Genomic DNA, 13,810 nt, shown 5'->3' on the forward strand with positions numbered 1-13,810 from the left:
CAGAGACTTAAATCTGATTGTATTTCTGTATTTGTCAGCAGCTTGCCGGTGAAACATTTGCATGTTGCAAGGGTAATCTAAACTACTTTGCTTCAATTTATCCTCAGAAGACATTCCCTGTTTTGAAATGTGTCCGTGCGCCTGCGTGCGCGTAAACGTTTATGTGCGCGCGAGCAGAGGAGGCTGAAAACTGCACAGACAAATCTGGACAGATAAGGCTGGTTAACAAAACGCGGGCGTCTAAATAAATAAACAGACTTCATGCGAACAGTGATCAAACACATACGGGCAAACACACACACACACACGCACACACAGTTTTACCACACACACACACACACACACACACACACACACGAGTAGGACACCGGACAGAGAGCGTTCCGCCGATCATCTCCGTCCCTCCCTCCAGCAAGCGGATTGCCTGTGCCTCTGACGACAGCCAGTCACACAGTGTTGAGTGTCAGGCTGTGGAGAGACTGCATCAAGGAGCGAGAACTGTTCGCTTGCATCGGGAACGGTGCGTGGGAGTTGTTCTGTCTCTACCTGCCATTTGCATTCCTTCTTTAATCTCGACACTCATTCTCGGACGACTTCGGGCGCACAGGGAGTCCCATTACCAAGGGAGGATCGGGCTTTGTGTGCGTGTGTGTGTGTGTGTGTGTGTGTGTGTGTGTGTTGCCTGTTTTAACTGCAACTGTTATCTTAGAACCGCGGTAGCTTACTGCCGTTGTGGAAAAAGTCATTGGAAATCTATAAGGAACGGCTGGCTGTTGTCTTGTCTCCCCACCCTCTCGTTTTTTTTCGTTTTTTTTTTTAACGCTGGCTCTCAAGGCGATGGACTTGAGATAGTGCGTCTCAATTTGAGTGTTGGTGGCTGGGAGTTGCCGTCGGGGAGAAATGCGAAAGGATGCTTGGCAGCAGTGAAGCCTACAGAAGGTGAGTATCCGATGAAGAAAGCAAAGACAGGTTCATTTTAAGGCAGATATGTGTTGTTGTTTTTTTGTTTGTTTGTTTGTTCTTTAACTGCTCTTGGTGTTCATTCTTATGTCGATGCAGTTTAACGTGGGCTGAGGCCAAGGTTTTAGAGAGATGGATATCCAGAATGCAGCTAAACCCGGGTCTCTCTGGGCTACTTTGAAGAAAACATCCCTCAAATATGTGAATTCAAATCAGGGGCGACATCGGTTCATACTACAGGCTTTCCTAAAACTCCACGCATCTCAGCTCAGCTAAAATATTCCTGAAAGTCTGCGATTATTGGGGCACAATCGGTTCACAGGACAGGGAAGCAAACGGAGACTTGAGCGTGGTTATGCGCGTCCTCTGTAGGTAATCCACTCAGATTCGAAATTAATTTATAGATTTGTTATCCATGCACATTTCGACAGTGTAATCTCTTTTTCTGGTAATTTCTCAACGAACGTGTGCTTGTCTAGGAGGAGGGAGGCTTAAGCCATTAATCAAATGTAATTGTCCAGTGCGTGTGTGTGTGTGTGTGTGTGTGTGCGCGCGCGCGCGCGTGTGAGAGTGTGTGTGTGTGAGGGAGAGAGAGAAAAAGGAGGGTGGGGGTTGCAAAATGTTATCTTAATGTGGCCTTTATTTGGCCACCTATAGACTCTGTTGAGATAACATTTCTCATTGTGTGGAAGTGTGAGCCAGTCGTGATTTCCCCCATATGCAGTTTGTTCATCTACAAAGATGGCTATCTGTTAAATGGGCAGGGTATGAAAGCAAAGCAGGCTTCTGCTGCAACGGAGTCCAGCATTTTATTGATCCTCAGAAACGACTTTGGAATTTGTATTTTCACCAAGACAACAGTCGTGGGATCTATATATAGCTTACACTGGGACTACGGACACAGGATGAAACTTGTGTGTTCATGGAGCCACATGCCGTCTGTTGTTTGTTATTCAAGCTGCATTTGCAGAGAAAAATATATGACAGTGCACCCTGAATTTTTTTCTCCCTTTATTGTCCAGCACTGCCTCTTATAATAACACACCAAAACAGTTGCGCATGAGTATCAGAAGACTGTGTGATGCTGTGCCTGCGGACATTCATAAAGTGCTGTAGCTCTATTGGTTATAAATAGCTGGAGGGAGCGGACAGCCAGATAGAACACGGGCAGCCTCCCATAGCTCGAGCAGCAGCACCGCCTCTCTGGCTTTATCAGGGCTCACTATCCAACATGATAGATAAATGATACACTTTGAGATTTCACAGATGCACGGGCAAGGGTGTGGCAAAGGGGGCTCTATAGGTGCATTATAGGCTATCCTGGGTTCTTTGTTTTATCTAGAGGGCAGATGCTCTCCTTCTTTAAAAAAATCTTTTTGTAGTTTCCCTCTGCTTGGTCTCTGACTGTGTGTGTGGCACTCAATAGTGCTTCCAGAGTGACCTTATCACCCCAAATGTTTTTTTAATCCCTTAAAGTGTGACTACATTCCTATGTGTTTGTTAATCTCCATTTAGGCCTACAGGTTTAAACCCCTATTTTTAACTGTTGATCACTTTGATGATTGGGATGTTACTGATTCAATTATGGCTACCTTGCAACAGCCAAGAGGCTCCTGAAGTGTGTGATCAGCTTTGTCCCGACATCCTGGCTGCTTTCATTAAACAAATGTGCGACCACTGACCTTGGCTATCTATGAGTTGTCGATAGGATTCACCTCTCTGCCCTGCAAAAGGCTATAGGACATGTAACAAAGAACCCCCTCCCTTCTATGCTACAACATTATGCTGCTGTTGACATACTATATTGAATTACAACACGTTGATCAATGTTTGCAATAAGCTAAACCTCTACATAGTGGTTGATACAGAGTATCAGATGTCGCAGGAAAATCATGCTTCTCAGAGCAGCATTATATTTCCATGAAGTATGGTTACATCTTGCCATGTTTGCCGTTTAATCACATTGAAAAAAAAGAATGGAATAGCAAACCAATAAGAACAGAATATGAGCACATGTTGCATTTTAATCATTTGTCAAAGAAATCAGTTTCAGCATAGATTTTTCAGCAGATTGGGGCAGAGAAGGAGTCGAGACAGAGTGGGTGGTGTGGATCATGATGTTAGTGAATGATGACTGATCACAGGCTTGCCTTCTCACAACACTAAATGACCAATAGTGTTTGCTAAGCGGGCTAATGCTGGCTTATGACCTGTTAGCATGTATCTTGGAGACGCTCATCCTGGGTGTAAAGCTGACACCTACTGCATTGACAAGGTGTTTATTAGCTCCCAGTTGTAAGGCCATGATGCCTAAACAATGCTATGATGACACACGCTGAGGGTTTTCACCCGGGACGGCAATTATGTTGTTTTTATAAGATCTGGCTGCCATTCCACTTGATGCCACTGCCTTGATACATCAATGCCCGAGGCTTGATGGCATATTTATAAAAGGCCCGCGGTGGGATCATAGTAGCTGTGTGATAGGTGGGGGAGTAAGGTTCTTGTTCACAAGTCACTTGTCCATGGTGGATGTCTTTTGAAGTAAATAAGCAGAAAGAGCAGCTTCAAGTGTTGTCTAAAAGTCATCAGTGTTTGTTGGTCTTTCTTTCAAAGCTTCACCAGCGCGATCCCTTTGAGCGTAAGATTATTCATTTATTGTGAAAACAGCAACATTGCACAGCTCCTTAACAGCAAATATTTATTTCACTTGTTTTCTTTTTTTCTAACCTGCCCAAATTGAGTGTAACTTATGAAACACTATGTGATTGTTTCTTATAATATACCAGCTGGCTGTCATGCATGGGACATGTCTCTGCACAAAAATACTCTATTGGGCAGAATTATGTCCAGCAAAATGTGGTTTTGTTCTTTTCAACAGTGTCCATGGTAGAAGGGCTACTATTTATACTGTTTTCACAGTGGCTTAATGTTTTGCAGGCCTTTGGGTGAATCACGCTGCTTTAATAAAGCTCTGTTGAATATCTATGAATTCATCCTGTGTTCCATCATGTAATGCTGCATTGTATAGACATGCATCTGGGCATGCAACCTATGTGTTGATTTCCACATCAACATGTCATTTCTGAAATCAGACTTATGATTGAATTGCCCTTAATCTTGTGATGTTGGACACATTAACATAATTATTGTTTACACTAATCCAGAATTTACACAAAATTGGTAACCTTGTATTTCTCACATCAGTGATACCAAGGTCAAAGCCACATAAAGTAATGAACTGCTACAGAAAATACCCATCCTGTTAACTTGGTTTTTATTTTAAGCTGTATGCTTAAGCTGCTGTATAACAGGTCTTCCAGGCCTCATTGTAATCAATGGCAGCAATGCTAAGAAAAAAACCCCCAAAAATATCTGAAAAGATCAATTATGATTATAACTATATTAGTATTTCAATGAATTACTTTAAATGGAGTAGAGCCTTGTTAAGGCTCGTGCAGACTACACGACTTTCAGCGTCAGCCGATGGCAGTGCTGTTCACACTACACAACTTGCCGACTTGTGACGGGATCTTGAAGTCGTTGTGGCGTTCACACTACGTGAGTGATCAGTGACACGGAGTCACACAGCGGCTCTGTCACCCGACGGCTGGTCTCTAAACCACGTTTTGTCAAAACAGCTGTTGTTTGTTATAAAGGCAAACAACATGGATGAAATAATGGATTAACAAAGGGATTGTCTGAGCTACAGAAAGAGCTGGAGATGAGTAAAATGTGTTTTGTGGTCAAAAAGTAGCTGCCTTCTCTGCCAGCTGCCTGCTCTCATTGGCTGGATGTGGATATCGAGTCGGCCGACTCCTCCAGATATTTGGCATGCTAGATATCTGACTGGCGTCTGCGATGTGTCAGGGAACCGTTTTGATGCGTTGTTGAGTAGTTCACACAGAACGACTGGCGACTGCTGATCGATCGCCAATTTACCCCTGATCACAGCCTGATTGTCACCGAGCTCTCCTACCAGCAAATCGGGTTAAAAATCATGTAGTGTGAACTGGGCTTTAGGGGCATGTCTAAATGCATTCACATTATCCTGTAGGGTCCATTCACCTTGAAAGGATTCATGTTAGAAAAGCTCATCCAAGTGCAGCTAATTCTTCACAATGTTGTGAAAAATGTCTTCAGAGAATATCTGCAAAGGTGCCCCGAGAGAGTGATTTCACCTTTTGTGCTTGTTTGAAAAATCAAGGTGTCCACAAAAAAAGACTGGATTACCACATGTTTTCAAATGTCAACAGCCAGCAGAAATGGATTGGTGGCTAGAGTGTGCTTAGACTACTGCACCTCCACTGGCCTTGACCCTATTCCATCTACATGTCTCGGCCATTGTGATTACTCATAAATTTTCTCTGAAAATCATTTTAAGTAATTTATTTCCTGTTTATGAATCGTAACTGGATTTTGTCTGTGATATTCTATTGCATATAAACTGAATATTTGTGTGTTGTATTTGTCTGTTTGTGTTTATTGTTGTAACCATATTTATGTTGTGATCTTGGCCAGGACACTCTTGAAATAATTTTTAATCTCAATAAGACTTTTACCTAATTAAATAAAGGATATAAATACACACATACACACAAGTAAATACAGCATCCATATAGATTCAATAAAATTATATTTTAATCCATTGATATTAAATAGATGCAAAATCCTAATTATTGCCACGGTTGAAATAACATCCTGCCAGTTGCTTGGAGGATGCATTTTTTAAAAAGGCATTGATGGTGGACGAGGTTTGGGTCAAAGGTTTGGGAGGTGTTATTGTGCTCCTCACGAACCCTCTGGAGAGGGCTTTTTCTATTCACTGCATAGGGACTAATCAGGGCCTATGCTGGCACCCCTGTTGCCAGGCAAACTTAAACTTAGACACCCACCTTTTAGATGATTGTGTGAATGACACACATGTCACTCTACTAAGCTGCTAGTGGGCTGTAAATTACATTTGCTGAGGCAGGCGATGGCCTCAGACACGCAGCTTGGCATTGAAGGCTTGAGGTAAAACACATGAATAGAAGTAGCTGAAGTAAGCGGCAAAAAGTACTCCTTACTTACCTCCGGTAGCCATATACATATGGTACTTCATTGTAACTGATTTAGGGAGTATGCAGTAATGTTGCTTATGCTTCAAGTGTATAAGCTGGACACATAAACTGCTGAAAACTGAAGTACCAAATGTCACGTATTTTGGGTGGGAATTCCATATCCATTGTTACTTACAATGCTTCCCTTCCTTTCCATCTGTAGACAATGACTATTATTGCCCCATTTGATATTCGCACATGCATTTATAACTAGAGTCTAAATAAATTGTTTTGCAGTGGTGATGATTAGTATTGTGCAGCAAAATTACAATATGTCGCATCTGTTTTATTGAAAGCATCTATTCACAGTGCTATTCAGTGGTGACTGGAAACCCAATAGTGGGACAACAGCAGCTCCACTTATACAGCCACACTTGAATGGAGCATATGATAGTTTCCATAAGTGGGAACAAGATTTCTGTTGTGTGTCTCACGTCGCTGGTGTAATAGCTGTTAAAATACCCCGTTGAGATCCAGAGTTCACAGAGTTCAGTGTTTAGGTACAGCACTAGCACTCTCAACTCTCTCTCCTTTGTCTAGTAGGCTGATCGAGGCTCTACTTAGAAGTGAACTTGTCATTTATACCTGATCTGCTACAGGTTTCCTCAGATTTCAAAATGCTCAGGGTTTAGCTAACCAATATGCAGACCTGGAGTTCCTTGGCCTCCTTTACATTGAGCTAATTCATTCTAAATAAGGTCTGAACACATCCATTACAATTCATTAAGAACATGGACACCCCTGTTCAAATACTGCCACAGTAAGAAAGGCTACCCTCTATGATACTCGGAATAAAGCATTCTCTGCTAATTCAAATATTTTAATGCGTTTCAAGGCCATTATCCCCTCCTCTCGTCAGATACGTTTAGTTGCATTTTATCCATTGACAGTCTGTTCCCATTCATCATGTGATTCAAGACAACAGGGCGTTGCTTTGAGGTATAAAGGGGCAGAGGCTTTTAGTTCCCTAAAAGCTTACTTTCTCTCTCTCTTTGGTGCTCTCCCTCAATCTCACGCTTTCTGTTTAACTTCCCTAAAAGCTCTCTCTGTCCTTCTGTCTGTCTCTTTTTCTCCCTCCCTCACCATGGCTTTATATCACCCACTCGCTGTCAACGCAGAGAGAGCGCGAAAGAAATGACAGAACATTGTAACAAAGAACTGCTAATACTGTCGATGGATGAGAGCGAAAGTGCAGGGAGGAAACAAAAGGTCAGATTTCAGGTTATCGACCAGACTGGGTGGCATGAGGAGATGTTAGTTTGCTAGACATGAAGAAGTAGCAGTAATCCCACCAACATTATACATGAAAAAGAGCTCAGTTCCTGTAGATATACTGGCACTTGAGCTTTGTCATTGAATGTGTTTACATCATATAATCAGGATGATATACTTTTGAATTCATGTGCCATATTCTTAAATATTCTAGAATATGTCTATATCTTGGAAATTAAATACCTGATTATGCCAGCTATGGTTATGCCTATTAAAATTAAATATTCTGGCATGTCAATACCATATGCTGTCTATTTTAAAACGTGACAAACAATGAAGGAGCTCTTGCCATTTGGTCATGTGCATTCCTGTTAAGTCTAAAATATGTTCACAAAGTATAAACACTGCAAACATTGAGAAATACACAATTAATCATGGCTGAAAGTAATAATTTGAATTACTGACCCCCCAACATCATAATTTGCTCTACAACATTTAAAAAAAATAATTACAAATCCCCATCACAAGTCTTCACAGCCAAAGTAATGTGTCAAAATTGCTTATTTAGTCTGACCAGCAGCCAAAACCCCAAAGTGCTCAATTTATAATGTTATGAAAACAAGCAAGAGAAGCAACTCCTCAGAGTAGTATTTTCTTTACTAAAAATTGGCTAAAAGAATAAACACTGATCAAAATAGGAATCATCTAAACAATTAACAATTTCAGCAACACCTCAGTTATTTTTAAGTTTTAATTGAACATTTGTTTTTTGTTTTTTTGTTTTGTTTTATTTCAAATTAAAAGGAGTTGTTTGCTGAAGTACATGACCGTAAGACAAACTGGGTCGAGTGATTTCTTTTTCATGTATTATCATCATCATTATTATTATTATTATCATCATTGTATTAAGATGTTAATAATATGAGGGTATGATAAAAATGTGTTTTACAGTCAGTCAGTATTATATTTCAACTTTCTTTAACTGGGAGATATTCAGCATAAAAAGCAGAAAAGATACACAATGATGAGTGAAGTATTTTTTATGGCATTTTTTGCCTTTAGACAGCGAGGTGAAAGGATAGTAGAGAGGGAGGAGGGATGACATGTAACAAAAGTTCCCTGCCAGACCTAAATCGGGGACGTTGGGGTTACAACGATTATTCGAATAATGGATTAGTTGTCAACTATTAAATTAAATCACTAACTATTTGGATAATCAATTGATCAAATTATTTGATTACAGCTTCTAAATGTGAATATGTTCTGATTTCTTCAGTAAACCAATTGACATTAAATTAAATTGACTCAAATATCTTTTATTTGAGGATGTCATCTTGGGAAACACTGATCGATATTGTTTACCATTTTCAGACATTTTACAGACCCAACAACTAATCGATGAATCTAGAAAGGAATCGACACTTTAATCGACAATATAAAGTAGTTGTTAGTTGCAGGCCTAATCTGGTATCATACTGAAGTGCTGTGTTTGTGACAGTGTAGACTTGATTTGGACTATGTGGTTAGTTTGCAGGACAGCAAAAAACACAGCCTCCTCTCTAAGATGAGCTTCCCAGAATGGATGGGGTTCAATAGGCAGATAGGCAAGATGGAGATTCAGCTTTCATTCACAAAACCAAATTAAGGGGGCTTCATTGAAGGACAGGAGAAGCAGAATGTATGCCACACCTAAATGTACATTGTGATATACTTGGAATATTGTCTTTCATCTGGTATAAAAGCTAAGCATAGCTCTGACTTTACAAGTTTGACAAGTTGAAGTTGATTGATTGCTTATGTATTACATCTGGACAGACATATTTGAACTTTGGCACTGCCAGTCACATTCTTTAAATCTGAGGGGGATGAGTGAGGGCAGTTTAACATGTAAAATGGTGGTGGTGGTGGTGGTGGTGGTAGCGTGTGGGAGGATGGGGAGGGTGAGACTGATGAAAGAGCACGGCAGCGATCAAAGGCGAGAAAATGAAATGGCATTTGACCTTGTTGGATGCTGGCGAGTGACGTGTGGCCACAGAAGTGCAAAGTAGTTTGGGAACCTGTGGGAATCTGGAGGGGAGAGAGATCAAGTCTGCAGAGCGCTGATGTGGGGCGAGGGTATGGTCCAGGCAATTTAACCCTTCTATCTCATAACACATTTAACAGCGGACTCTGCTCAAAGGTGTGAAGGTGGGCAAAAGTTATTACCATGACAGCATCAGTCACTTTCAGGTGAGAAATATATATATATATATTTATTTCTTGTGTGGCATGCAGTGAAGTATATGATATAACTCCACCATACATTAAATATTTCTTATGATGTGAAGTAATGGGTTCTGTAAATTGGTTTTATGCCCTAAAAAGAAACCTCAGGAGTAATCTCCCTCTATAACACAGTCTACCCTCACCCTTGTCCTGAACATGTGGTAGATATGCAAATGTCAAATAAATAATTCAACACTTTTTGAAAAATACCCATTTTCTAGTGCTCCTGCCATGTTGCAAAAATGAGTAAAATATTGATAAGGAAAATATGTATCCATTCCATTTGACATGACTGGTCCATCAGCATCACATGCCAGGCTTTAGGACAGATAATAGCCTTAACATTTTCATCATGTGCATGGTACCATCATCATCACTGTTGAATGTCATAGGTAGCTGATGTAAAAACAAAGTAAAGTAACTAGACCTAAAACCAACAACTGTTTTCATTTTCAATTAATTTTTCAAATTTTTGATTAGTTGATTAACCATTTTGTGTATAAAACATCAGGAAATTGGGAAAAGCACTTGCCCATGCCATTGTTGTCAACAATCTTGTTTTGTCCAACCAATAGTCTAAAACCCAAAGATAATCTGTTTACAATGATATAAAACACAGACATTCCACATATCTCCACAGAGAAGCTGTACCCAGGGGCATTTTTGCTTGATAAATACTTGAAACAATGAGTTGAGTTATCAAAACTGTTGAACGACTAATTGATTAATTAACTACCCATTTCAGTTCTAAATGCAGCATAAATGTTATTGAGCTTCTGCAGTACAACTGTGTATTGCCCTGAAGCACAATCTTTCAATTCTGTGTCATGTGGTAGCTGTCAGGTAGGGTGGAGTTTGTTTGTTAATCCACAATTCCTCTTACTTCATCCCTATGCCAACTCTATAAACATGAATGTGTTTAATCATCCAGACTGCACAAATAATTTTTTTTTTAAACTGAGAGAAATCTGGAAACATTTTTCATCGCAGTTATCAGTGTTTCAGCACTGTTGGCTTATGTTTCCTCTGTAAATGTCATACAAGTTACATCACAGCAAGGTCAACATGACAAAGATGAAATTATAAAATGTGTGTCTACAAGCATATCATCTGCCTGTCAGCATGCTTCCACAAAGGCACTGCTCGTTGCGGGGAAACAAAGGAATTCTCATTAATTAAGGCATGAGTGGCAGAATGGCTCTCACTTCCTAGCTCTGCATATTGAGGTTGGATGGGCTTTGATATGAGTTGCACTCAGAATCTAATGAGGTTTTTCTAAGAGATAGTAATCCACATAGTGGAATTTGAGTACCTTTTTAAATCTGTTTTAGCAGAATTACTGTAAGTATCCAAAACTGAAAGGAATAGAGTTCTTGTGCACTTTTCTGAAACTTTTTTTAAAGGGTGTACAAGTGTTGACAAGGGATTTGTGGTGTCTTTACCAACTGTAAAGCCATCTGGTATTACTATACAGGGTCACCTTGTCATTGATCCATGTGTAGCATGTGAAATACCTAGATTGTCTTTCCAAACAGGAGATTCTGCTCCCTCTAGTACATCCAGGATTAGCAGAGCTAGCGAGATGTGATTCTCTTCTTTTCGCTATCTTTATGACCTCCTCTCATACTACAGGGAACCAAAGATAGGGAATGGGAGGATACAAGGACAGCTTAGACAAGTAATTTCGCCTTTAATTGCTCAAACCTCCCATGAGTGCTATTGCTTAAGTATTGCAAAAACTGTTGTTGTTTTCCTCCACATAATCTTTGATATGAAGGTCAGCATTTTTCTCTAAGCATCTTATGAGAGAATTTGGAGCAGGTGGATTGCTCTGTGTGATGAGACAATGAGTGAACTGCCCCTTCTTTTCATTCACTGTATTTACTTTGGAAATTTTCTCCCAAGCCCATCTTGGTCATCCTATATACAGTACAGTCTTTGATTTATTTTTTTTTGTTCTGCTTAGTCCTCATTTCCCAGTCTATATCAATAGCGCAATTATGTGGGGTTTTATCTGGCTAATTAAGGCTTCATCTTTCGGGGCGATCTCTCAGAGGACATGGATTAAGCTCCCCTATCTCTGCACTGGAGCCACGGTGGGGTCAGCCAGACCCACTCCTCTCTCTGTATATTGTGGAGGGGAAAAAGCACTGGCATGAGGGTGTTTTAATGAAAAGTTTGGTGAAAAAAGTGGGAATCAAAGGATTTATTGATGAGCTGTAGTATAGGTTTTGTAAAAATATATAGTATAGTACGCTCACTTTGGGCAAAAATGCACCCTCAAAGAGCCCAGGATTGTTTTTGTTTTCTATTGATTCATGCTGTTGTCATTCATGTGACAAATTCCATTATAAACTAAATACTGGGAATTATTTGCACTGCCGGTATGTGTCAGTTGCCCAGCCTATTTTACCAGCAGAAAGCTATTTGAATCGATAACCTAGCAGACCGTAGCCTTTGGACAATTAAATTACAATCAGTTTGCATGCCTCAACAGGTGTCATTTCGTTGGTATAATCAGGTGATTCCTTTTCGATGGAGTTGGGATCCTGAGTCACTGTTTGCTAGTGCAAGTACAGCACTACATGAATTTTAAATCCCTTGTTGTTCTGGGTCCATTCATTATATACCGTGTTTTCTCAAATAATATCACTGGCCATTGTCGCCAGGGGAGAAATAAGGGCAAGTCCGTAGGAAAAGTTGGTAGGAAAAAAAACGTAGCGCCTGTCATATAATGTGCATGCCATTTGAGCAGAGTGTACATTTCCATTACTTTAATTGAATAAATTCAACAGTATAATCATGCTATGCTATTCTCATGTCTTTGTTGTTCTGGGTTACTCATCATATGTGTTATTGTACATTTGTCTTGTCTTAATTATAAAACCTTAAAACATCTACAGACTGTACAAAATTCAGCTGCTCGGCTTTTAACTACAACCAAAAGGTACAATCACACAACTCCTGTTTTAGCCTCTTTACATTGGTAAGTGCTATATACATAAAGTTATTATTATTATTGTCCTATTTCAGTCACTTAGGGTGGGAATGCTTGTTATTGTCCAAGCCAAATTGTTTTTGTAGTAACATACAAGTGCCACAGGAACGTAATAGTTGCATCTGAAGTACCATATGGAAGCCGTGCAAGTCACAAAATTTTCCGCAACACAGTAGAGGGCGAATTTGAGCAGCTTGGCAACACAGAGATTAGGGTTGGGCCGATAGACGATGCCATCATTCATTGGCGAGGGCTGATGGACATCACAATTTTGAGCCAGCATCGTGACTCTACCGCCCCAAAAAATATAAAAGTTTCACATTAAACCGCCCTGAGAATCCCCACGAACAGTATAATTATTATTTTTGAATATACCTGCTTTGCACCTGCCTCTGACTTGTCTTCTCCCCTACTTTCACAAATCTACACCTCTGCTCTCTCACTGCACACACTTGCTTTCCCCGCCGCTCTCTCTCTCCTCTTTCCTGACTTTTTCCTTCAGCAGTATGTTTTATAAACTTGCCCAAAAGACATAGAACTTGTCTTTTTCCCCCAAGTTTTGAAGCCTGTGTGAAACACATGACTTTATAAGATGAGTGCTACCCCCCCTCCCCTGCGCGACCCTCCCAATGTCATCGTCCATCCCGATGTTTCCTTGTAGACATTGTCCGATGGCAATTTTGTAGACATCGCCCAACACCAACAGAGATTTAATATGAAATTCAAAGAGAGAGTTTGAGGAAAATTAAGGACCAAACTCTTCACGACATTTTGACACTGACCTGTAAAGAATTACATACTGGAACAAACACAAGGGCAAGCTGCTGTCAAGCTGCTGACAAGAGGCATGGCTAACTTGAGACGGGAGAGAGAAAGTTTGCTTGGAGCTACAGAAAGGCTTTCAGAGTGGATTTACCCAATGCAGGACATACTTAAACAAGTGCCAAGAAAAAATAAACATTTACCCTTCAGTGAGTGATGGAGGTAAGATGTTTGAGTCTACAGAGATTTCTACAGTCCAACGACCTCTCACTTCGATGTTGCACCATTATGACTCAGAAAGACCCAAATCTACTCACCAAGATACTTTCGTTTGTTGACCTTGTTGGCAAGACCGTCTATTCTAAAATTATTTTAGAGGGACAATGTGCCATGGACAAGACTGCAGTTTGGTTTGACATGGCATCCCCTGCTTTTTAATACACAAGTTGAGTGCAGCTGTGAAAACCACTGGACATGAGAAAAGCCATCTCACACTTATCTTCAATGCAAA

General features: G+C 40.3%; 1 protein-coding gene across 2 annotated transcripts in view; it reads left to right on the forward strand.

Annotated features, from left to right (window-relative positions):
- Positions 1-471: 471 nt before the first annotated feature.
- Positions 472-13,810, forward strand: part of lingo1a (leucine rich repeat and Ig domain containing 1a) — a 31,265-nt gene continuing 17,926 nt past the window's right edge. Inside the window, exon 1 of one of the 2 annotated variants that reach the window (XM_046037328.1) lies at positions 472-939. The gene's annotated coding sequence lies outside the window, so the exon portion shown is untranslated. The remainder of the gene's footprint in view (positions 940-13,810) is intronic. The other variant, XM_046037329.1, reaches the window with a different exon arrangement.

This window comes from Micropterus dolomieu, linkage group LG22, assembly GCF_021292245.1.
Source record: "Micropterus dolomieu isolate WLL.071019.BEF.003 ecotype Adirondacks linkage group LG22, ASM2129224v1, whole genome shotgun sequence".
Lineage (NCBI taxonomy): Eukaryota > Metazoa > Chordata > Actinopteri > Centrarchiformes > Centrarchidae > Micropterus > Micropterus dolomieu.